At 36.8% G+C, this 23341-nt stretch overlaps 1 protein-coding gene across 1 annotated transcript in view; it reads right to left on the minus strand.

Annotated features, from left to right (window-relative positions):
* Positions 1 to 23341, minus strand: part of LOC306875199 (sodium channel regulatory subunit beta-4-like) — a 57826-nt gene that overhangs the window by 9691 nt on the left and 24794 nt on the right. The gene's annotated exons all lie outside the window — the stretch shown is intronic.

The raw sequence follows: 23341 nt of genomic DNA on the forward strand, positions 1-23341 counted from the left end.
CACGGATCTCTCTAGTCTTTGGCTCAACTGTCTCTTCTGGCCATCCTTTCACATTTCAGACAAACATCTCCATGCTTAAACCTGAAACAAGGTTGCTTCCTGCTTTTCCCAACAAACTTGATAGAGCAGCAAATCACTGGACATTTTATTCCCAAACTGCTTCCATATGCAAGCAACAGACTGACCTGCAAATGAAGCATAGTTTTAATTAGCAAGAAAGAGACACTTCAATGAATGAGTATTAGTCTAAAAAACTGAATCCTAAAATATGTGGATTATTGGCACATTGTTGTTAGTTTTTTCAATGATCAGATCAGCCAAGAGGTTGACTGAGCAAAGTGAAGAGCAGAAACAAATCAAGTGATGATAAAAGGAGGTTATTATAATCTTAGTTAGGTTTCAATGCTCAGAATCTGTCAACAAGTGTTTTTATGCCACAATCAACAGCAAAGGAAAATTAGTGCTTCACAACAATATCCAGTGACATTAAAACCCTTGAGATTGAGACATTCTCTTACCTCTTACTTGTGAAGACCAATATCCCCTGAATACACAAAAATAATATGAAAACAATAATATCATTTAAATGACGTTTCAATGAATAAATCAGTGAAATTAGTATAGAAATGGTCTAAAATGATTATTATAAACTATTATAAGATTAAATGGAATTATAAAATGATTAAATGATAAAAGATTATAAATGAATGAATAAATAATTGAAGAATAAATTAATATAAAAGAAAAAGTTTCTCTCTTGAAGAACACACACAGGCTGCTACGAAGAATCCTTTGATCCTTTATATCTATCCATCCATCCTTTTATTCTCTATACTGCTGATCCTGAAAAGTACAACAGTGTCTTTTAGATCATCTGTAACAATTCAGCTAAAAGAAGAAAGAAAGAAATAATATAAAGTAAAAAAGTGAAACTTTTAGACATGTTTATGTCATTTTTATTACTGTTGCTTGAGTTGAATCATGTGTTTAATATTTTGTGCTTCAGAAATGTGATGAACATTGAAACTCCATGGTTTTTGCGGTTCATTGTCGGATTATTATTTTTATTTTTATTTATTTTTTACTTCGGCTGGGCAAACATCTTTAAAAGAAAAAAAGAGAAGGGTTACACACAGATGCTGATTCTCAGATGTTGATTTTATTTGATATTTTCTCTGGCTCTACAGAAGGCTCTTTTGATCTGGGTCAGGGCTCTTTGTAATAAAGCTCTTGGCGGCTCTTGGGGGCCTCAGCTGTATCTCAGCAGCAGAGTTTGGTAGAGAAGTGTGTGGACTCTTGTGACTTCTGACAGTGTTTATATCTGCATCATCCTGATGCTAAGTGTTGCCATAGTAACACCACACCTGAGTGAATGTAAAACATCAAACAATGGCATCATGTGACGCATGTGGAAACTAAATGAGACACAACTACGAATTTAACAACTAGACAGAGCTCTAATTATACATATCACATTGTATTGTTTCTATATAATATAAAACACAATAGAACAATGCTATAAATCAGGGCTAGGTAACTTCAGTCGAAGATCACTGTCCTGCAGAGTTCAGCTCCAACCCTAATCAAACACACCTGAACAAGATAATCAAGGTCTTCAAGATCAGTAGAAAGCTACAGACAGGTGTGTTTGATTAGGGTTGGAGCTGAACTCTGCAGGACAGGGGCCCTCCAGGACCAAAGCTGCTCAGCCCTGCTGTATTACATTCAATACAAAATAATGCCAGGTATTTGTTGGATGAATAGCTGAACTGAAGACAAATATTAACATGAAAATAAACACACAAAACATTTATTTGACTGTTGTGTTATCAGGATTTAATGAATCAGAGCAAGCAGTGAAGTTCTTGCTAAAATGTTCTGTAGTTGCTAAAATATTTTGCTAATAAAATCACCAGAGCTGCACTGACAACGTGTGTGTGTGTGTGTGTGTGTGTGTGTGTGTGTCTCTGTGTGTGTGTTTGTGTGTGTGTGTGTCTCTGTGTGTGTGTGTGTGTGTTTGTGTGTGTGTGTGTGTGTGTCTCTGTGTGTGTGTGTTTGTTTGTAAGGGAGAGAGAGCAGGAGAAAGAGATTGTTTCTGTACATAATAAAACTTAAGTTTGTGGCAAAAACATGAAAATAATTTGTCACTTTTATTTTATTGTCTATTTTCTTGGTCAGTGTCGTTGTGGGTTTTAGTTCTTTTGCTGTTTTAGGCTGGAAGGACCTTTGAAATAACTGAAATCATTTGGAGATAAGTGATATGGAGATGTAATGTGGTCAGACCTCCCTGGAACTGTTTGCTGTGTGTTTCCCTGAAAATAATTGCACACCTTGAACATTCGTCAGCCAATCAGAAGCATTCAACAGCCCCGTATAATAGAATCCATGTTTAATGTGTTAACAATATCCAAAACTGTGTTTGTTAATGCTAGCTTAAATGAAGCAGGTGAGGACCAAAACAAACCAGGCTAAGTGCAAATACGAGCACAAAACTATGTGAGGTGTTTTTACACGGATCACAGCAGTTTCAAAGTGAAATGTGTGGGAAGTATTGCATGTTTTGTGTAAACTAAATAAATCTTAAAAATACCCGATGATCATGGTGCCCTGATGTCATTAATATAAATTGTACACATTCGAAAGTATTGTTAGATTTCTCCTTTTTCATATTTCCAGGATACTCAGTCGCAGAAGTCGTTATAGATGATAAACATGTTATAAACTTCTGGTGAATGAGAGACTAGCCTACAGCAAATTCTTCTTCTTCTATTTTGTTCATGATTGTATTTCACAACAATGTTCTCTTCCTCTGCTATTGTATTAGAAACGAGGAAGTCAGGAATTGGCTGTTTAGCAGGTTCCTGTAGATGTTTCTGGTTATGTTCCTATTAACCCTTGCTGATAGATGCTGACAATACACCAACAGACAGCAACTTAACACACAGATCCTACTAGTCCCTAGTAGTCTAGTAGGTAGTAGTCCCCAGCTAGGTAACTAGTTATGATATAGCTGGGGACTACTTTCAGGCGCTGTGTAATATATAAAAAAAAGTAGAGTTCCTGGCCATATCTGCCTAGAAAATCACAACTTTTCATTTTCCGCCGGTCTTAGTACACAATGTAACTACAGAAGAGTCAAGTTTTAAATAGGATATAAAATTATCGAAACGCTTTGGTCATTTTTGAGCGAGATGCTAATGGTCTAATCCGATTCCATGATCTATGCTAAGCTAAGCTAAAGGTGCTACCGCCAGACCCGGAAATCGGCTGAATGGATTCAAAAACTGTAAAACTCTACTGTTTAACTCTTGGGGAGTTGTAAAATGAGCCTATTTCCAAAAATGTGGAATGTTCCTTTAAATAAAGCAGATTTGGCTCAAAACAACCCAGGCTAAATGCAAATAAGACACAAATGACATCAGCTCTTTTTACACGGATCACAGAAGTTTCAATGTGAATTGTTCAGGAAGTATGATGCACTTTGTGTAAACAAATTTATTTAAAAAACAAACTCGATGTTAATGGTGCCCTGATGTCTTTGATATGTACATGTATATCATGACTTGCATGTCTCCCTTTTCACATTTCCAGGGTTCTCAGTAGTGGAAGTCATAATAGATGTGTAAGGTTAATATTTGGTTTCATGAGTTTTTAAAGAAGGGGTTTGTTCATGTCATTTGCCTGGTTTTATACAAAATTTTATTCCTAAAACATGGGGAAATGTTTATTTTTTATTTTTTTCTGGCTTTTATCAGTATTTTTTAACTCCACTGATTTGTGTCCAAAATCCACTTCTGTAAAAACCTTTGTTTCAAACCATAGGGAGACCACATGAAAATTAAAATAACCCAAAAATATATCTTTAGTAAAATAATCCATAACTGAACTTAAAGGGATAGTTCACCCAAAAATGAAAATTCTGTCATTAATTACTCACCTTCATGTCGTTCCAAACCCGTAAGACCTTCGTTCATCTTCAGAACACAAATTAAGATTTTTTGATGAAATCTGAGAGCTTTCTGACATCATTAAAATAGTCCATGTGACATGAGTGGTTCAACTATAATGTTATGAAATATATATATATATATATATATAACTTTTTGTGTGCAAAGAAAACTAAAATAATGGCTTTATTCAACAATTTCTTCTCTTCCGTGACAGTATTTGACACTTGTTCATGATAGTACCATGATGTGTGATTTATTGGTATATTATTTTATGCTTGTTAATAATACAACTTCACATCATTTACCAAATCTGATTAATTAACTTCATGTAACACATCATTCATTTTCATTATTTCAATGTACACTAGACTCTTTTGATTTGAGTCAGTCACTGGGGGTCTTTGTAATAAAGTAATAATGAAAATAAATATACAACAAAGTGTGCCAAAGAGTTCGGTCTGATTTGAACAAACTAAAAGGAAACGCATGAAACCAAACCTATATGCCTATGAACAAATATGAATGAAATTTGAATGGCAAATTCATGAACAGGTTGTATGTTTGACCCTTTTGTTTCTCTCTTTCAGTTTCTCTGAAAGTCAAACTGAGGACGCCACAGGAAGATCTGCATTCTTGTCATGTTCCACTGTGACCATAAGATTGAAAAATGCTGTAAAGTGAGAATTTTGTTTTTTTTTAGTTTGTGAAACATGCACTATAACATGCACAACACTGTGTTTACATGAAGTATGACATGAGGCAAGAATCTTATTGAATAAATACGATGGTATCAGTTACATTTATCTTCACTTCTCTGGTATTACTGAAGTATTAAATGTGTTGATGAAGTGTTTATAGTCTTAAATGTGTCTTGAGTTTGGTGATTGATCTGTAGGTAGTAAGGAGGCATTGTGGGTCTAGAGAGCCTCTAGTGGTGAAGTGTGTTGTAGGTTTAGGGTGGGACAGTGATTGAAGGTGGGGTTGGTTTTTCTCCATTTCATTTGAGTTGTTCATCTCTGTTAACCTCAGTTACATAACATGAGTAGTCTATCTTTGAAAAACAAACATAAAGTAATGAAGAGCAATTTTTAAAAGATTTCGAAGCATTGTAAAAAAAACCTACTCTAAGCTACAGTGCAAAGCACCTAAAACTATATTAAATGACGTAATAAACTCATACAAAACTGGAACTGTGTGATCCTTGTGCTGTTGTCTTGATCTAAACATTTATATATACTTATTATTTTTGCCTCCATTTTCAGTTTATAATCTGTTTGTAAACATTCTGATGCCTTTGAGTGCATATGTGTGTGTGTGTTTGTGTGTGTGTGTGTGTGCGCGCATGTGTATGTGGTTTATGAGGACACAAATTTGTATAATGACATGGGTATGACAGAGGTATTACAATATGAAGGTGGTTTATGAGGACACTGCCTATGTCCCCGTAATTCAAAAGGCTTAAAAAACATACTAAATTGTGTTTTTTTGAAAATCTAAAAATGCACAAAGTCTCCTGTGAGGGCTAAGTTTTAGGTGTAGGGTTGGTGTAGGGCAATAGCACACACAGTTTGTTCAGTATAAAAACCATTACACCTATGGAGAGTCCCCATAAACCACAAAACCAACAAGTGTGTGTGTGTGTGTGTGTGTGTGTGTGTGTGTGATGTAGACAGTATACTGTGAACACTAAATCAAAGAGGAGGTTTGTAGGGAATGGGAATCAAATTAATTTTCTAATTCATTATTTATATCTGAACGATTTCTCAGAAATCATTACGATTCTCTGACTTCTCTGAACTCCTTCATCTGTTTAGTGTGGAGGAGAGAAGCTTCACAAGGTCTGTCAAGAGATGCTTCAACAAAACCGTTTCAGCAAACTGCAAAGAAATAAGAGACTGAAATCTATAAACTGTATGTTAATAAAGGAACAGCTGGATCTAAATCCTTTGCTGCCCTCTGCAGGCCATTTATGTTCATAATTACTTAAGAAATAACGGTTAAAAACCATCTTGCATGTATTCATGATGACTCGTTCAGTTAGAGAGAAGCTGTTTGAGACCTAAATATCCTTTCACAATGTTATTAAATGTCATTTCATTTGTGTTTTAAAATCCAGATTCCATGAATAAATTGTGTTTTTAAATAAACTGAACTTCCGGTGTGAGCCATGTGTTTTTCTTTCTCCGCTCACCAAGAACAAATACAGAAAAGTCAAGACAGACTGATAAACTTTTACATACAAAGACCAGCTATGAATATTTAACAACAGCTTTGCAGTTTATTATAAGTGTCGGACATTCAAAGCATTAAAAACTTGTGCAAAGGGGCTTTACATGCATTTAAACACTCGTCAAGCACTTTGACACTAAATGTGTAGATATATATACGGTAGACAAAACAGACAAACTGCTGCTGTTTCTATTGGAGTTTCAGACAACCGTGAGAACAGAGATACACACATACCAGAAAAACACTGCACTCGGTTCATGGTTAAACCTCCAGTCTAGACAAAGGTGACAGAACCTGTTTATCATTGGCTGTTGAATGACCAAGTGACCAACCAGTGGAACATATTTATGGTTTTGGTTAGAGCTTCAGTTGAGTTTAACCACAGTCTAGTTACACTGTGTAGATTTCTGCTGAATACAAAAACTATATAACAAATATATATTGATATACTGTATAAGAATATCCTGAAATTCAGGGGAAAAAATATAAGTCACCAATAACACACAGGGGTCGGTTTTTTTCACAGGGTCGAGGATGTGACCAACTTAAAGTCTGTTCATATATACGAAATAAAATAAATAAATAGTCATGAATGTGTCATTTTATCTCTGATGACTGACAGAAAATATTTAAAAAAGTTCTTGTCATTTCACATGAAATCTTTGTCAAATGTCATGTCTGATAATTTTCATTCTACAAATCATTGCTCTATCAGGTTTTTACAGAAATCCCACCCATAGACCATGAATGAGTCAATAACATTATAACAGAAACTCATGCCAGGACACATTCTGACTGAAATACACGTCAACACGACAATATTAACTGAGGCTTAATAACGTAAGGACCATTTACCAAAAAAATAAAAAAAATAAAAATAAAAATTAGCCAAGACTTTCAAATATGTGCCCATATAGAAACTGACTTTACATTACAGCTGGTTTGATTCTTATGGTTGATATATAACTTTTGTCTGCAGATCAGCATTATGAATGTGTTTTTCCAACCGTTGTGTTGTTCCAGCAACAAAAACTAAAAATGAAACAGAATTCAGATTCAATATTTACTAACAAGTATTGTTTCTAAATGGTAAAACATACAGTTGAGGTGAAAAGTTACCATCCCCCCTTCAGAATCTGCTAAATGTTCATTATTTTACCAAAATAAGAGGAATCATACAAAATACATGTTATTGTTTATTTAGCTCTGACCCTAGTACTGACCCCCCCATTAAGAGCCGGGGGGTGAAAACTTGAAGATCAGGGTAAATATAACTTATATTGTCTTCTTGAAACATGTAACAATCTTCTGTAGCCTCTGAAGGGCAGTATACTAAATGAAAAAATATGATATTTAGGCAAAATAAGAAAAATGTACACATCTCCATTCTGTTCAAAGTTTTCACCCCCCGGCCCTTAATGCATGTTTTTATCTTCTGGAGCATCAGTGAGTGTTTGAACCTTCTGTAATAGTTGCATATGAGTCCCTCAGTTGTCTTCAGTGTGAAAAGATGAATCTCAAAATCATACAGTCATTGTTGGAAAGGGTTCAAATACACAAAAATGCTGGAAAACCAAAGAATTTGTGGGACCTGAAGGATTTTTTTAACTAAGGCAGTTTAACTGTTCAGGACAAACAAGGGACTCATGAACAAAAAGAAACAAAATCACATCTGTGGATCATTCAGGTAAGAACACAGTATAAAGAATCAAGGGGATGTAAAGTTTTGAACGGGGTGATTTTTATTAATTCAACTATTATTTTCTCTTGTGGACCATATGTTCAGGTCAGTACTAGATAAACAATAACATGCATTTTGTATGATCCCTCTTATTTTGGTAAAATAATTAACATTTTGCTGATTCTGAAAGGGAGGTGTAAACTTTTGACTCCAAACTGCATACAGTATGGAGACAAAACAAATAAATAAATAAAGCAGCAACCAAATAAAAGCTTCACCTACAGAGAAGAGCATTATATTGATATTTTTACCCTAATGTGTATTTAATTTGATAATGTTTTGAACAATAAGAATAACTCACCGATCAGCAGAATGATCAGAAGTCCGTTCATCAGAGCAGATATGATGATAATAATCTGATATTGTGTTTGATGATTCTGCTCAGTATACACAGACACTGTATGATTGTGACACTCAGTTAATTGAGCTGATTCTGTACAGAAAGAGTTCACAGTCTGTTACTGTCAGTTTACTGGAGCACATTCATCTCTGGAACGAGGGATAACTATGATGATGTGTATAAATAAATAACAAATAATGAAAAGTAAATAATCACGTTGATTAAGGAGTAAATTAACTCACCATTGAAGTATATTCTGGTGCTGTTGCTGAGTTTTGGAGGTGTTTCTGTGTTCATACAGTAATAAACTCCTAATTCATCAGCAGTCACATTATTAATAACCAGACGATGTTTAAACTGCACTGAATATTTCTTTCTGAATGCATTATTCAAGTAAAAAGGTGATGTTGTTGCTGACACTGATCGTAGAATCACTGCTGGAGGATCTGCTGTTTTCAGTAAAATCCAATAAACCTCATTTTCATCAAGATCACAGTTTATGATCACATTTGATCCCAAATCAGTCAGTAGATCTGATACTGCATACTGACAACAGATTAATACATCTACAAGATAATAAAAAATACATAAGCGAAATACATTAAGAAAACCTGCTCAAAACCACTCTGAATATATAACACAAAACAATATCCCAAATCAGTTATCAGATCTGATACTCCATACTGACAACAGATGAATACATCTATTAAAAAAACTAAACAAAACTTAAACATAATGATCAAGACTACCTGCTTTAAAACACTGAACCTATAAAACATCATTTATGACAAAGCACTTTACATGTAAATACACATATCATAAACTCACAGAGCTGAAGCTGAAGGATCTTCATGTTGTTTAATTATAATTAAATATATAATGAAACCTTTTGTCCCGCCACACAACACTGAAAATAAAGTCTACAGCACTCTGAAGCAAAGCAAAACTTCTTTGACATCAGAGGAAGTCAAGTTTGCTCTGACCACATTGTACACACTTTTCTTCAATACCTAATGCCCGACACCAACTTGGTAAATCAGTCAAATGTAATTTTTAAATAAACTCAAAAACCAAAACTAGCAACTAGCTCACATTTTATCCCGTACCCTCAACCACCAAATAAACAGCTCCACGACGAAAGTCTGATTCAAGAGAAAATGACTCTAATCAACCAATTCTGTCTATTTGGACATGCAGAATCCAGAAAGCCTTGTTATTAACGACACTGGTGGCCGTCAAGTGAACTGCAGCCAACAACTTACTGCATGGTGCACATGTAAATAATGAATTGTTAAAAAAAACACCTTGAACTGATCTTAGCCTGATGCTGCCTCCGGCTGGCACTGATGGCCAAAACCTGGGTCATGTGTGGCAATAAATGCACAGCTGGCAGAAAGCATGAGGGCTGATTGTTGAGAAGTGCCTGTGATCATGTGACCCTGCATTTAAAAACTGAGCAGGAAAGAAGTCCTAATTTCTTGTTAGAAAGAGATATTTTAGCAATTGCACTGGGAATAACTGAGAAATAATCTGAGACATTTCTAAATTGTTATTATTAAGTCTTTTCCTAAAGAACATTTTATAATGTATAACACACATGTATTATCATAATCCATTCATTTTGCACTAGTTAATACTGTTTTAGATTTTGTATTTTAAAAGATCAAAATATTGTATAAAACACAACACATTTGAAGTTTATTTCAAAATATTAAAGTATATACAATACATGCCACTTGAGTGTGTAGAGACTTATTGCATTCCTGCAAAGTTTAGAATCAACCCTCAAACATAATATTTTTTTCTTTGGTTTATGGCTAACAGTATATGACTGAGATTAAGAGTGCACGATTGATTGAGTGCAGATTAAGAGTGTTATGGTGCATGAACGGGTGGCTCTGTTAGACAGTCCCTGGTTCGAGTCCCGAGCCAGGCCACAGACATGAAGAAACAGTCCAAAGGTGTTTCTACAGTCCAAAGACATGACGGACTGGGGAAATGAAGCCACTAAAAGTACTGGCTCTTTGGATTGGATTTGGGCCAGAAAAAATGGGAGTTACTGGTTTGAATCAGATGAATCCTTCACATAAACTCAGTTCTGTAATGACAACTCTCTGAGAGTTTAGCATGGTAATGTACATGACAATGTTAATATGTTTGATGGAATAGATCTGTTACGGTGCTGCTGTACAGTACAGAGACTTGCTACTACCAATACATTCACAACATGCTGTGAGCATGTAAGAAATACTGCTGCTGCAAATATAACATGAATAACCCCCATAGCATACATGAATCACCCCGTAGCAGATCTATACAGGTGGGGCTGGGGAAGGTGGAGGGTGGCACACCTGCTGCAGCAAGCACTAGCCAAGAATTTGAATGTTGAGCAGCAACTTCATTGGTTGCTGATGAGAAAAGAAATCAGTTGTGCCATGTGAATAATCATACAATTATATCAGACTGAGTTAGAAACTATCGGTTTACGCCATAATACTGAATCAGACTGAACAGTGATAAAAAGTTTGAAGCAAGAGTTCAGTTCTTAAGGTGTGACATGATACTTGACTAGCCTATGCTGTAGATGTTAATGATGCAGTCCTTTCTTTCTTATATAGCACATTACATGTTCCCAGTGTTTAGGGAATAGTAATTATTGTTATAGATAGATAGACCTTTTACCTTTACAGCCTCTTGAGGGCGGCAGAGACATTTTGGTTTGGGTTTTTATGAAAATGTGACATGCTGAATGTATGCTTGTTGGCAGTATTATTATCATTATTAATAATGTTAATATGCCGATATGCCTATAAACAAATATGAATGAAATTTAAATGGCAAATTCATGAAAAGGCTACACGTTTCACCCTTTTGTTTCTCTCTATCAATATCTTTGCAAGTGAGAAACTGTTGTGTGTGAAGAGATAAATATTTGTATGTGTGTGTGTGTGTGTGTGTGTGTGTGAAGAGACAATCATGCAAACTCCAAAAGGTTTCATCAAGGTGTCTTTATGAAATGTTTGGTGCATTCAGTGTCACTTCAGTTTGGTGATTATTCTAGCTTTAGAGTAAGGAGGCGTTGTGGGTCTTGAGAGCCTCTAGTGGTGAAGTGTGCTGTAGGTTTTGGGTGTGACAGTGATTGACACGAGGAGGGCGGGTTAGTTTTTCTCTCTAAATAAATGAACCCATCTTCCATTTAATTAAAGATGTTAATCTCTGTAACTTCTGCTATATGTGCCTACAAATCAAACACAAAGTAATGAAGAGCAAACTGTCTTAAAATAATTTCCAAAAGTTGTAAAAAGAGTAGCTACAAGCACATGAAATAAATGATATCTAATAATCTGACACAGAACTGAAGTTGTTTCAGTATCATGTGCCTCCTCCTCCACGCAAAGTACAAACCCGATTCCAAAAAAGTTGGGACACTGTTCAAATTGTGAATAAAAACAGAATGCAATGATGTGGAAGTTTCAAATTTCAATATTTTATTCAGAATACAACAGATTACATATCAAATGTTTAAACTGAGAAAATGTATAATTTTATGGGAAAAATAAGTTTTTTAAATTTCATGGCATCAACACATCTCAAAAAAGTTGGGACAAGGCCATGTTTACCACTGTGTGGCATCCCCTCTTCTTTTTATAACAGTCTGCAAACGTCTGGGGACTGAGGAGACAAGTTGCTCAAGTTTAGGAATAGGAATGTTGTCCCATTCTTGTCTAATACAGGCTTCTAGATGCTCAACTGTCTTAGGTCTTCTTTGTCGCATCTTCCTCTTTATGATGCGCCAAATGTTTTCTATGGATGAAAGATCTGGACTGCAGGCTGGCCATTTCAGTACCCGGATCCTCCTTCTACGCAGCCATGATGTTGTAATTGATGCAGTATGTGGTCTGGCATTGTCATGTTGGAAAATGCAAGGTCTTCCCTGAAAGAGACAACGTCTGGATGGGAGCATATGTTGTTCTAGAACTTGGATATACCTTTCAGCATTGATGGTGCCTTTCCAGATGTGTAAGCTGCCCATGCCACACGCACTCATGCAACCCCATACCATCAGAGATGCAGGCTTCTGAACTGAGCGCTGATAACAACTTGGGTTGTCCTTGTCCTCTTTAGTTCGGATGACATGGCGTCCCAATTTTCCAAAAAGAACTTCAAATTTTGATTCGTCTGACCACAGAACAGTTTTCCACTTTGCCACAGTCCATTTTAAATAAGCCTTGGCCCAGAGAAAACGCCTGCGCTTCTGGATCATGTTTAGATATGGCTTCTTTTTTGACCTATAGAGTTTTAGCCGGCAACGGCGAATGGCACGGTGGATTGTGTTCACCGACAATGTTTTCTGGAAGTATTCCTGAGCCCATGTTGTGATTTCCATTACAGTAGCATTCCTGTATGTGATGCAGTGCCGTCTAAGGGCCCGAAGATCACGGGCATCCAGTATGGTTTTCCGGCCTTGACCCTTACGCACAGAGATTGTTCCAGATTCTCTGAATCTTTGGATGATATTATGCACTGTAGATGATTATAACTTCAAACTCTTTGCAATTTTTCTCTGAGAAACTCCTTTCTGATATTGCTCCACTATTTTTCGCCGCAGCATTGGGGGAATTGGTGATCCTCTTGCCATCTTGACTTCTGAGAGACACTGCCACTCTGAGAGGCTCTTTTTATACCCAATCATGTTGCCAATTGACCTAATAAGTTGCAAATTGGTCCTCCAGCTGTTCCTTATATGTACATTTAACTTTTCCGGCCTCTTATTGCTACCTGTCCCAACTTTTTTGGAATGTGTAGCTCTCACGAAATCCAAAATGAGCCAATATTTGGCATGCCATTTCAAAATGTCTCACTTTCAACATTTGATATGTTATCTATATTCTATTGTGAATAAAATTTAAGTTTATGAGATTTGTAAATTATTGCATTCCTTTTTTATTCGTAATTTGTGCAGTGTCCCAACTTTTTTTGGAATCGGGGTTGTAGACAGTGTGTCAAAATTGCAATATTAAAACATGCACAAACATTCACTTAAAATTTTTTAAAATTGGATTATATTATTATTGTTGTTATTTTTTTGTTTTTCCACTCACCAAGAAGTACAGAAAAGCCAAGATAGACTGATAAACACTACAGAGATCAGGTGTGAATATTTAACAATAGTTGCAGTTTATTAACTGTTGGATATTTAAAGCAATACAAACTTCAGTTCATGTGAAGGGCTTTACATGCATTTAAACACTCGTAAAGCACTTTGACACTAAATGTGTAGATATATATACGGTAGACAAAACAGACAAACTGCTGCTGTTTCTATTTGAGTTTCAGACAACTGTGAGAACTGAGATACATACATGAAGGTACTGGCACTCGGTTCAAGGTTAAACCTCCACTCTAATGTGAAGTCATTGGCTGTCAAGTGACCAACCAATGGAACAAATGTTTGGTTTTGGTTAAGCACTTCAGTTGAGTTTAACCGCATTGTGTTGCCTGTAGCTATACCATGCAGAGGTTTGTACAATTTAACAACTGTGATGCAGACTCGGAAACATTCGAGCGATGACCCATTTGCATCTTTATTTAAACAGGCAGCGATCAATCGTAAAACAGAGAAAAACATTTAAAGAACAACAAACAAAGAAATGACAACAGAAACCACTCAGCATTGCCAGCCAAGAACAAAAAACAGGTGCTGTGTAATCAGGCAAGGGATTATGGGAGTTTTTTATAGACTTCACTAGAGTAAGAAGTGTAACTAGTGTCCCAAATACTTATGATATTACTCTGCAAAAGAATATAGCACATGATAAGTACATGGTAACATTTTATAGAGTCACAAAGGTGCTGTTTACTTGCTGAATATTTTCCATCTCAGTGAACTGAAAGAGTAACAAGAAAACAATATTAACATCCAGCTTCAGTTGATTTACACTGCCGCTCAAAAGTTTGGGATCAGTAAGATTTTTAATTAAGGGAGTCTCTTCTGCTCATCAAGGCTGTATTTATTCGATCAACAATACAGAAAAAAAACATTTCTGTGATGCAGCATTGAATTTTCTTCATCATTACTCCAGTCTTCAGTGTCACATGATCCTTCAGAAATCATTCTAACTTGCTGATTTATTATGAATGTTGAAACTGTTGTTTCATATTGTTTTCTTTGATTCGTTAAAACGAGCAGCATTTATTCAAAAGAGAAATCTTTTCTAACAATTTAAGTCTTTACTTTTCATTTAAAAAAATGAAAAAATTTACTGTCCCCAAACATTTGAATAGCATTGTATATTGTAACAATTATTTTTTTAAAATAAATACTGTTCTTTTTTTTTTTTTTAATCAGATAATCCTAAACAAAAATTAAAAGGTCCAAAAAAAAAAAAAAAAAAAGTAGTAGCACAACGGTGTAACATAAACCCCGGACACAGATGTTAGTAAAAGAGAATTGGCGTTTATTTGAACAGGTGAGTAACCAAGGTTGTGCAGAGGTGACTGGAGGTGAGTGGTTGGATATAGAAGACGTTGTTAGATGGAGGTGAATGGTCTAATGAGCTTGGTCCTTTCTTCCACAGGTATCGAGTACAGACAGCACTGGGGAGATTCCTGGAGCACACTGATCACGGAGACTCCCAATCTGGCAGGAGAGGAACACACAGGAGGAACACACAGGAGGTACGTAGCAGAGGGTAAGTTTCAATTGCATATACTCAACGAGACCATGTCTGGAGAGAAGTCCACTTCGTTGTGTACGAGACGCTGGAGTGAATGGAGTGTGTGCTTAAGTACTGAGGATGATTGCTGCGGTGATGAGGTGCAGGTGAGCGTGATCAGAACTCAGGTGATGTGGAACATTGTGATTGGCGGAGAGGAGAGCCTGGCCGATCTGTGACAAACGGTTTCCAACATTGATTATAAATCCTCATATTAGAATGATTTCTGAAAGATCATGTGACAATGAAGACTGGAGTTATGATGCAGAAAATTCAGCTTTGATCACAGAAATAAATTATATATTTAAAGTATATTAAAATAGTAGTAAAAAAAGTATATGAAAACTGTTATTTTAAATAGCAAAATATTTGACAAAATAACATTTTTTTTCTGTGTTTTTGATCAAATAGATACAGCCTTGATGAACAGAAAAACATCTTTAAAAACCATTAAAAATCTTACTGATTCCAAACTTTTGAGCGGCAGTGTAAATGAATCTAAACAAAATGCTACTTAATTTTGTTGTGATAACATCAAAATCCTTAATAATAAAAATTTACAGTAATGACATTTAGCAATAAATATATATATATATTCATTCACTTACCTTACAATTGAAGCAGTTGGTTTGGTTCTTATGATTGATATATAACTCGTGTTTGCAGATCAGTATTATGAATATGTTTTTCCAACTGTTCTGCTTTTCCAGTAGAAAAAACTACGAATGAAACAGAGAAGGGTTATATTTTTTATTAAATGGTACAAATATATCAAGTAATTAAAACCTTTCACCTGTCTTTAGAAAAGAGCATTGCAAAATTTGATAATGTTTAGAACAATAATAAAATGAAATCACCGATCACCACAATGATCAGAAGCCCGTTTGTCAGAGCAGATATGATAATAATAATCATCTGCCATAGTGTTTGATTCTGATCAATGTACTCCACTTCTGTGTGATTGTGACGCTCAGTTAGTTGAACTGATTCTGTGAAGAAAACATGCAGAGTTACAGTAAAAACTGATAGTCTTTACAATGACTGCAGTTTAATATCTACAAAACAGGCCTATTCCTCTCTGTCTGGAACAACCAGAAAGAGGGATATCGATGATAAAGTGTATAAAAATTGAGGTAATGAACAACAAATAATAAAAAGGTAAATAAACACATTTTTCATCAATGTCTTAATCACTACAGGACCAAATGAACTCACCATTGAAGTATATTCTGGTGCTGTTGCTGAGTTTTGGAGGTGTTTCTGTGTTCATACAGTAATAAACTCCTAATTCATCAGCAGTCACATTATTAATAACCAGACGATGTTTAAACTGCACTGAATATTTCTTTCTGAATGTTTTATTATAGTAAAAAGGTGATTTAGGGGTTGGAAATGTTCGTAGAATCACTTTTGGAGGATCTGCTGTTTTCAGTAAAATCCAGTAAACCTCATTTTCATCAAGATCACAGTTTATGATCACATTTGATCCCAAATCAGTCAGTAGATCTGATACTGCATACTGAGAACAGATTAATACATCTAAAAGATAAAAAAATAATAAATAAAAAGATTAGCATTATAGATAAACGTGTCATATTAGCTGTGAAAGATAACAAATACTGTTCAAAAGTTAAAGTTAATAAAGCATGTAAATATATTGATATCATGTAATAAACTCACAGAACTGAAGCTGAATGATCCTCATGTTGTGATTAAAACACTTTTCTATCCACACAGCAGTTAAAATGAAATCACTTCAGCTCTGAAGCAAAGCAGGAAGAAAGAAACCCATTTCAAACACAGGAAGTCAAGTTTGTTTTGACCACATACTTTTTTCTACACCCTCAATTTTTTTTTCTAATGAAACATCACCATTATTACATTAACTTTTTAATTTACTTTAGTCTTTGGTATGACTGATTGACGGATGTGAACACAAAGCTTTAGGGTTGATTCTGTGGAGGAGAGTCTCAGGAGGCATGCTAAACAAATTCTCACTAGAAACTTCTAGGCAGGTGTGTTGAAGCTAAACTCTGCAGGATGTTGGGCCTCTAGGAGCATGATTGGACACTCCTGCTGTAGAGTTTGGACCTGTTCAAATACCCACACTTGCAGTCACTGGAAGGAGCCAAGGGGAAGTTGGTTACTTCCAGTGTTAATTTCGTTGACGAAGAGGACGACGAAAAATATTCGTCGACGAACCTTTTTTCTGTGACTAAGACGAGACGTTGACGAGCTAAAACTAATATCTGATGATAAAAACTATGACGAAATTTATGCGCGTCTTCGTTAACAAGACGAGACGGGACTAAAATGTTATTTGAGGACTACCGGACATTCAAAATACATCCTATAGGCTAAGTTAACTGTCTTGTCTTTCAAAATGTGCGTCTCTGTCATTGGATAAGGGGCGTTTGCATATCTAGTCTCAGTATGGCAGCCGCAGTGGACGGATAGGCTACCAAAACGCAAACTAGCGATCTGAAACAATGGCCTCAGCACCCGAAGGGTTAGGGAGTGGGTGACCAGACGTCCCGTTTTCCCCGGGAGTCACAATTCATTGTCGATTAACTTAAAGTCAGTGAAGGTGCGATAGGCAGAAACGCGCTGATATAAGTGCTCTCTCTCGCACGCGCTCCACTTCTTCAGTTCTCATACAGCGCGCGATCAGTTCTCAGTGCTCAAATACACACACAGCAGTCCACATGTCTCTCATGTAGAGTATCTCACGGAAATACAGTCCGTAATGGTTTAAGTGAGCTTAAACAGGTGGGTGAAAACTGAATGTATGTCAGTAGGCTATTACATACATACCTGTCATAAATGTTAACCAACAAAAGATGTTAAATAAATGTATACTTGTTAAGTAAACCTACTGTATCTGAAAAATTAGTTTAATTTATATTTCTACCAAAAAATTTAAATTTATTCCAGTTTTTCCAAATTCCATCCTTGATTCAAATTTCTCATAACTAAGCTTAATTGTTTTGGTCTAAAGAGAGAAGTATTGATGACTATTTTTGTTAGAATACTACATATAAAATAGCTACCAAAATAAATGTTGGTAACTGCAGTTTGACTAAAATTAATGACTAAAAGTTGACAAAAATGCAATGACTTTTCGTCGACTAAAACTAGACTAAAACTATGAAAGACTCAAATGACTAAAACTAGACTAAAACTATGAAAGACTCAAATGACTAAAATGTGACTAAGACTATTAAGCATTTTCGTCTCAAGATAAAGACTAAGACTAAATCAAAAATGCCTGCCAAAATTAACACTGGTTACTTCCAACCAAAAGTTGGAACTTACCAAGGTGGAGCCAGGGGGATGACCGTCCATGGATGAGACGAGGGAGCATGGAGCCAAGGTGGAACTGATGGGTCAGAGGGCCGAGGTGGAGTCTCAGGGCTCAGAGGCTAGTGGAGGAAACTGGGGATCTTCATGCCTGGGCGGAGTTAGTGACTGGAAGGTTACTCCACTAACAATCCCACAGCGAGTTGTTGCCGGCTCACTCACCTGATAAGAAATGTTGTGAGGCTCAGGCTCCAGGGCAATAGCAGGCAAAACCATGGAAACAAACTAGAAGGGGAAAAAACAATAACCAAGGAAAACAAGACCATGAACCTGACAGTCACTAAATCCACACTAAGAGTATCCCATATCATGCATCTGACACCCATCTTCAGCAAGTGCTTTGAGAAACTCATCAGAGACTACATCTGCTCTGTGCTGCCTGACTCACTGGATCCCCTACAATTTGCATATCGCAGAAACCGTTCCACAGACGACGCTATTGCCTTCACCCTGCACACTGCTCTCTCCCACCTGGAAAATAAGAACACCTATGTGAGAATGCTGTTTGTGGACTACAGCTCAGCATTCAATACCATAGTGCCTGCCACACTGGTTGAGAAGCTCCAGACTCTGGGACTAAACGGATCTCTGTGCAGCTGGATCCTGGACTTCCTGACAGGCAGATGTCAGGTGGTCAGAATGGGCAACAACACTTCATCCCCGCTGACCCTCAACACTGGTGCTCCTCAGGGCTGCGTCCTCAGCCCACTCCTGTACTCCCTGTACACACACGACTGTACAGCAACACACAGCTCCAACGTCATCGTCAAATTTGCTGACGACACAACGGTGATAGGCCTGATCACTGACAACGATGAGACGGCCTACAGAGAGGAGGTGAGAACCCTGACTAAATGGTGTCAAGAGAACCACCTCTCACTCAACATCGACAAGACCAAGGAGCTGGTGGTGGATTTCAGGAGACAGAGCAGAGAACACACACCCATCACCATCGACATGACACCTGTGGAGCGAGTAAACAGCTTCAAATTCCTCGGTGTTCACATCACTGAGGATCTCACATGGTCCGCTCATACAGATGCAGTGCTGAAGAAGACACACCAACGCCTCTTCTTCCTGAGACGGCTGAGGAAGTTTGGAATGAGCCCCAGCATCCTCAGATCATTCTACACCTGCACTGTGGAGAGCATCCTGACCGGCTGCATCACCGCCTGGTTTGGAAACAGCACTGCTGGCAACCGCAAAGCTCTGCAAAGGGTCGTGCGAACTGCCCGTCACATTGTTGGAGGTGAGCTTCCCTCCCTCCAGGACATCTACACCAGGCGGTGTATAAAGAAAGCCCGGAGGATCATCAATGACTCCAGCCACCCGTCCCACAGACTGCTCTCTCTGCTGCCCTCAGGAAGACGTCTCCGCAGCATCCGATCCCGCACTAGCCGACTGAGGGATAGCTTTTTTCCTCAGGCTATCAGGCTAATGAACAGTAAAAACTAATACACCCTACAGCACACTCCCACTTTACAATATACCACGCACTGCACTTTAATTCCAATACAGTTCAAACTGGACTACCAGTACACTACTGCACAAATACAACAATCTTTTTGCCAGCACTGGATACCATCCAATGCACATCCATGACTTTTGCACATCCGGTTTATATATAATCTGCTGCATCTTCGCATATTACTGTGTGTATATAACGTAGAATGTGTACTACATACTGTGTATAATGTGTATCGGTAACTGTATGTCTGTCAAATAGTACACTATGTGTACTGAGTATATGTATGTGTATATTACACATTGTCATCTGTATAAGTCTGTACGTATGTATGGTAATGTCTATATGTAAATTGTTTATATGTAAATTGTCTATATGTAAATTGTTTCTGCAGTGTCTGGAGCACGCTCTCAAGAATTTCACTCACGAAGGCACACGTGCTGTGGTGATGTGACAATAAAAGTGATTTGATTTGTTTTGAATTTTATTTTATTTTTTTATCCCAAGAGGTGTCACAGAAACAGAAACGTTTCAAGTGTAAGTTGAATATTATTATTAATTAGATATGTCATATAATTTAGTAGTAAAACAAAGTGTTGCACATTTTATTGGTGCAAAGATTTAAAACCTGACCTAGATCCATCCATGTGAATATATTTCTAGTTTTGGTTTAGCACTTCAGTTGAGTTTAACCACTGTGCAGCCTAGCACAAGGTGTGACTCCATTTTCAGGAGACAGAGCAGGCCATTTTCAAAGAATTAGTGTTGAACTTTTTCTCATTTACTTTAAAGTTACAAACATATGTTTGCTTAATGCAACTAATCCAGTCTTGATAACTGAAGAACCATTTACCAATGAATGTGATGATGCCCTTTAATATGTCTGTGTTCATACAGTCCTGGACCCCATTCTAATCTGAATCACCCCCATCAAATACACTGAACACAGACGCTCAAGCAAGTGTGAGGTGCTAGAACAGCCCTCACTGGTTCTTGCGCGTCACATGCACATTTCTTCTTCTCTTGGTATTTAACTCTACTCTTTCCCTGCCAGCGTTTTATTTATTTAAGTTGCCAGCCACTGCCAGAATTTTTGAAAGATTGCATGGCCCCCAGAATATTTTGTTGTATGAATATCTGAACATGCAATACATCAAAATAAAGACCAGAGCCTCTACCCTGAACATTTCAGTGCATATGACATTTCCAAATTTTTCATGTATTCATCTTTCATCATTCCTTGATTTATTAATTTTTAGGATAATCATCTGTAATCATGGGCTCAGTTTGTGGGCCCATCACGCTTTGGTAAATCATAATTAGCAATTCAAATGTCAACTGTATGTAAAATATCATAATTTATTAGATAAAAGTCAAAATTATGACAGTCATAATTATGAAAAAGTAATAAAAAGTTGATCATCTACATTTTATGCTGCAACTGAAAGACTAAACATTATATATTTTTATATTTCGTACACTTTTTCAAAACAACTTTTTCTCATTAATGTCAAATAAATTCCATTGTTTATACTTTCTGTTCATATGTCTCCCACATGGTTTCTGGTAAACTAACAAAATATTAGTAATAATACAGCACATCTGTGGTAATATGAAATTTAATTGGTGTGCTCATTTGGTTTAAACTCAACTGTCCCCTCATCATAACCAACCACTTCCTTGTAGATGCTGAATATAGAGTTTAATTGTTGATTTCAAATAGTATTTGAGGTATCCATTGAGTTTAAGATGGTGGTGAACTATCATTTACACACTCTTGGGGGCAGCAGAGGAAACTGCAGTATTTCATTGCAGTTGTCAAAACAAACCAAGGTTGCTATTTCATATTTCCTCAGGACTGTGTAAAACAAACAAACAAAGAAAAAGTGAGAGCAATGATGCCCTCTATGGGCCCTAGCCATGTCGGCACCAGAACGGGGCAGGCGTGGCCTAAAGCCCAAAGTAGATTCTTTTTGCATTTACTCAAGGTATTATTATGCTACCCTCAAACCCAGTATGTCTTCTTTATATACATCATTTAAGTCTTAGGGTGTATTCACACCTGTCTTGTTTGGTTCATTTGAATTGAACTCAAGTTCTTTCCCCCTTTGGTGCGAATCTTTTGGGCAGGTGTGAATACAGCAATGGCCCTCGGGTGTGGACCAAACAACTGTACCGAGACCCAGCTGAAGAGGTGGTCTCGGTCCGCTTCCTAACGAACACTGGTACAGTTGAATGGATGAACGAATGAATGGATGACCTTAAGCACATGTGTGGTTTTGTTTACAATTTCTGGTTCGCTTGCTAAAAGAGCAGTGTGAAAGAGAATCGCACCAAAAAAAAAAAACAACATGTATTTGGTCCGGACCAAACAAGTGAACTAGAGGACTTTCCTGGTGTGAATACACCCTTAGTTTTAGTGTCTTAAAGATGCACAAGAAATTATAATAGATCCCGTTCCATTTTTGTTAAGCCAACAAACCTGTTTACACATAAACTCTTGAGGGCAGAACTGTGCTAAAGTAAAGATTCTTGTCTGGCGTGTTCTGCTGCTTCTCTTTATGTTGATGTTCAGGCCAAAACCGCTGGCCAGTGTTTATTTAGTTTCGAAATAAGAAACATTAAACTGGAAAATCTGTAGTTATGGAAAACATGTTCATTTTCTTTGCTTTTCTTTTATTAATTGTACAATTAAAATTAATTGCATCAAACACCACATGATATCATTTGACACAACATAGATATGTACACAAATAAATTTAATATGATAATTAGGCTAAGAATAATATAACTTTGATAAGTAGATTATTTAATGGTGTATTATAAATAATACAATTAGAGAAGTGTCTTCTAGAACGATCAGTGCTGCCCTACAGTGAAGTTTTACAGAACTTTTTTTTCTGATGATTTTGATATAACTCCTCCTGTCATTTCCAAACTGAACAGTTGCTTTACATTTAAATATGCTTTTGTGTTGTGCACCATTTTGACTTTCAGTATGGACAATCAACCTTGTTGTGTCACATCTGACTACTACAAAAAATAACTTTCAGGTAAATTCTGCTTCTGCCATCATATAGATACTGTATGCATCTAAAACATAAGCATTAAATCAAGAAAAACCAAACCAAGCAGAACCGATACCAAATGTGGTGACATCATTGCGTTTTCAATGGGTTAGCATTGTAGTTGTCACAGAAGAGGCCCGGAGACAGAAAGATGGTTATGGGTAAATTTATTGAACCAGCAGTGAGGCAGTAACAGGGAATAGAGGGGAGTAAGAGACTTGGAATCTTGGATTGAGTCGCTGGAGAGTAACTCTGGATCTTGCCTTGCAGGAGATACAGAGCAAAGGACTGAATGAAGGAGACACACACCGCCGTCACGGAGCAGACTTGGAGGGTTTCCTGGAGCAGACAGACAAGGAATCCTAGGAGCATACACACAAGAGGTAAGAAGGTTATCAGGAAAGTTTCACAGAAAGGCAGTAGTACTAGGCTTGGGGTTGCGCTAGCAGTCCTCTTCGGATTCACGATGCTG

This window comes from Barbus barbus, assembly GCF_936440315.1.
Source record: "Barbus barbus genome assembly, chromosome: 9".
Classification (NCBI taxonomy): Eukaryota; Metazoa; Chordata; class Actinopteri; order Cypriniformes; family Cyprinidae; genus Barbus; species Barbus barbus.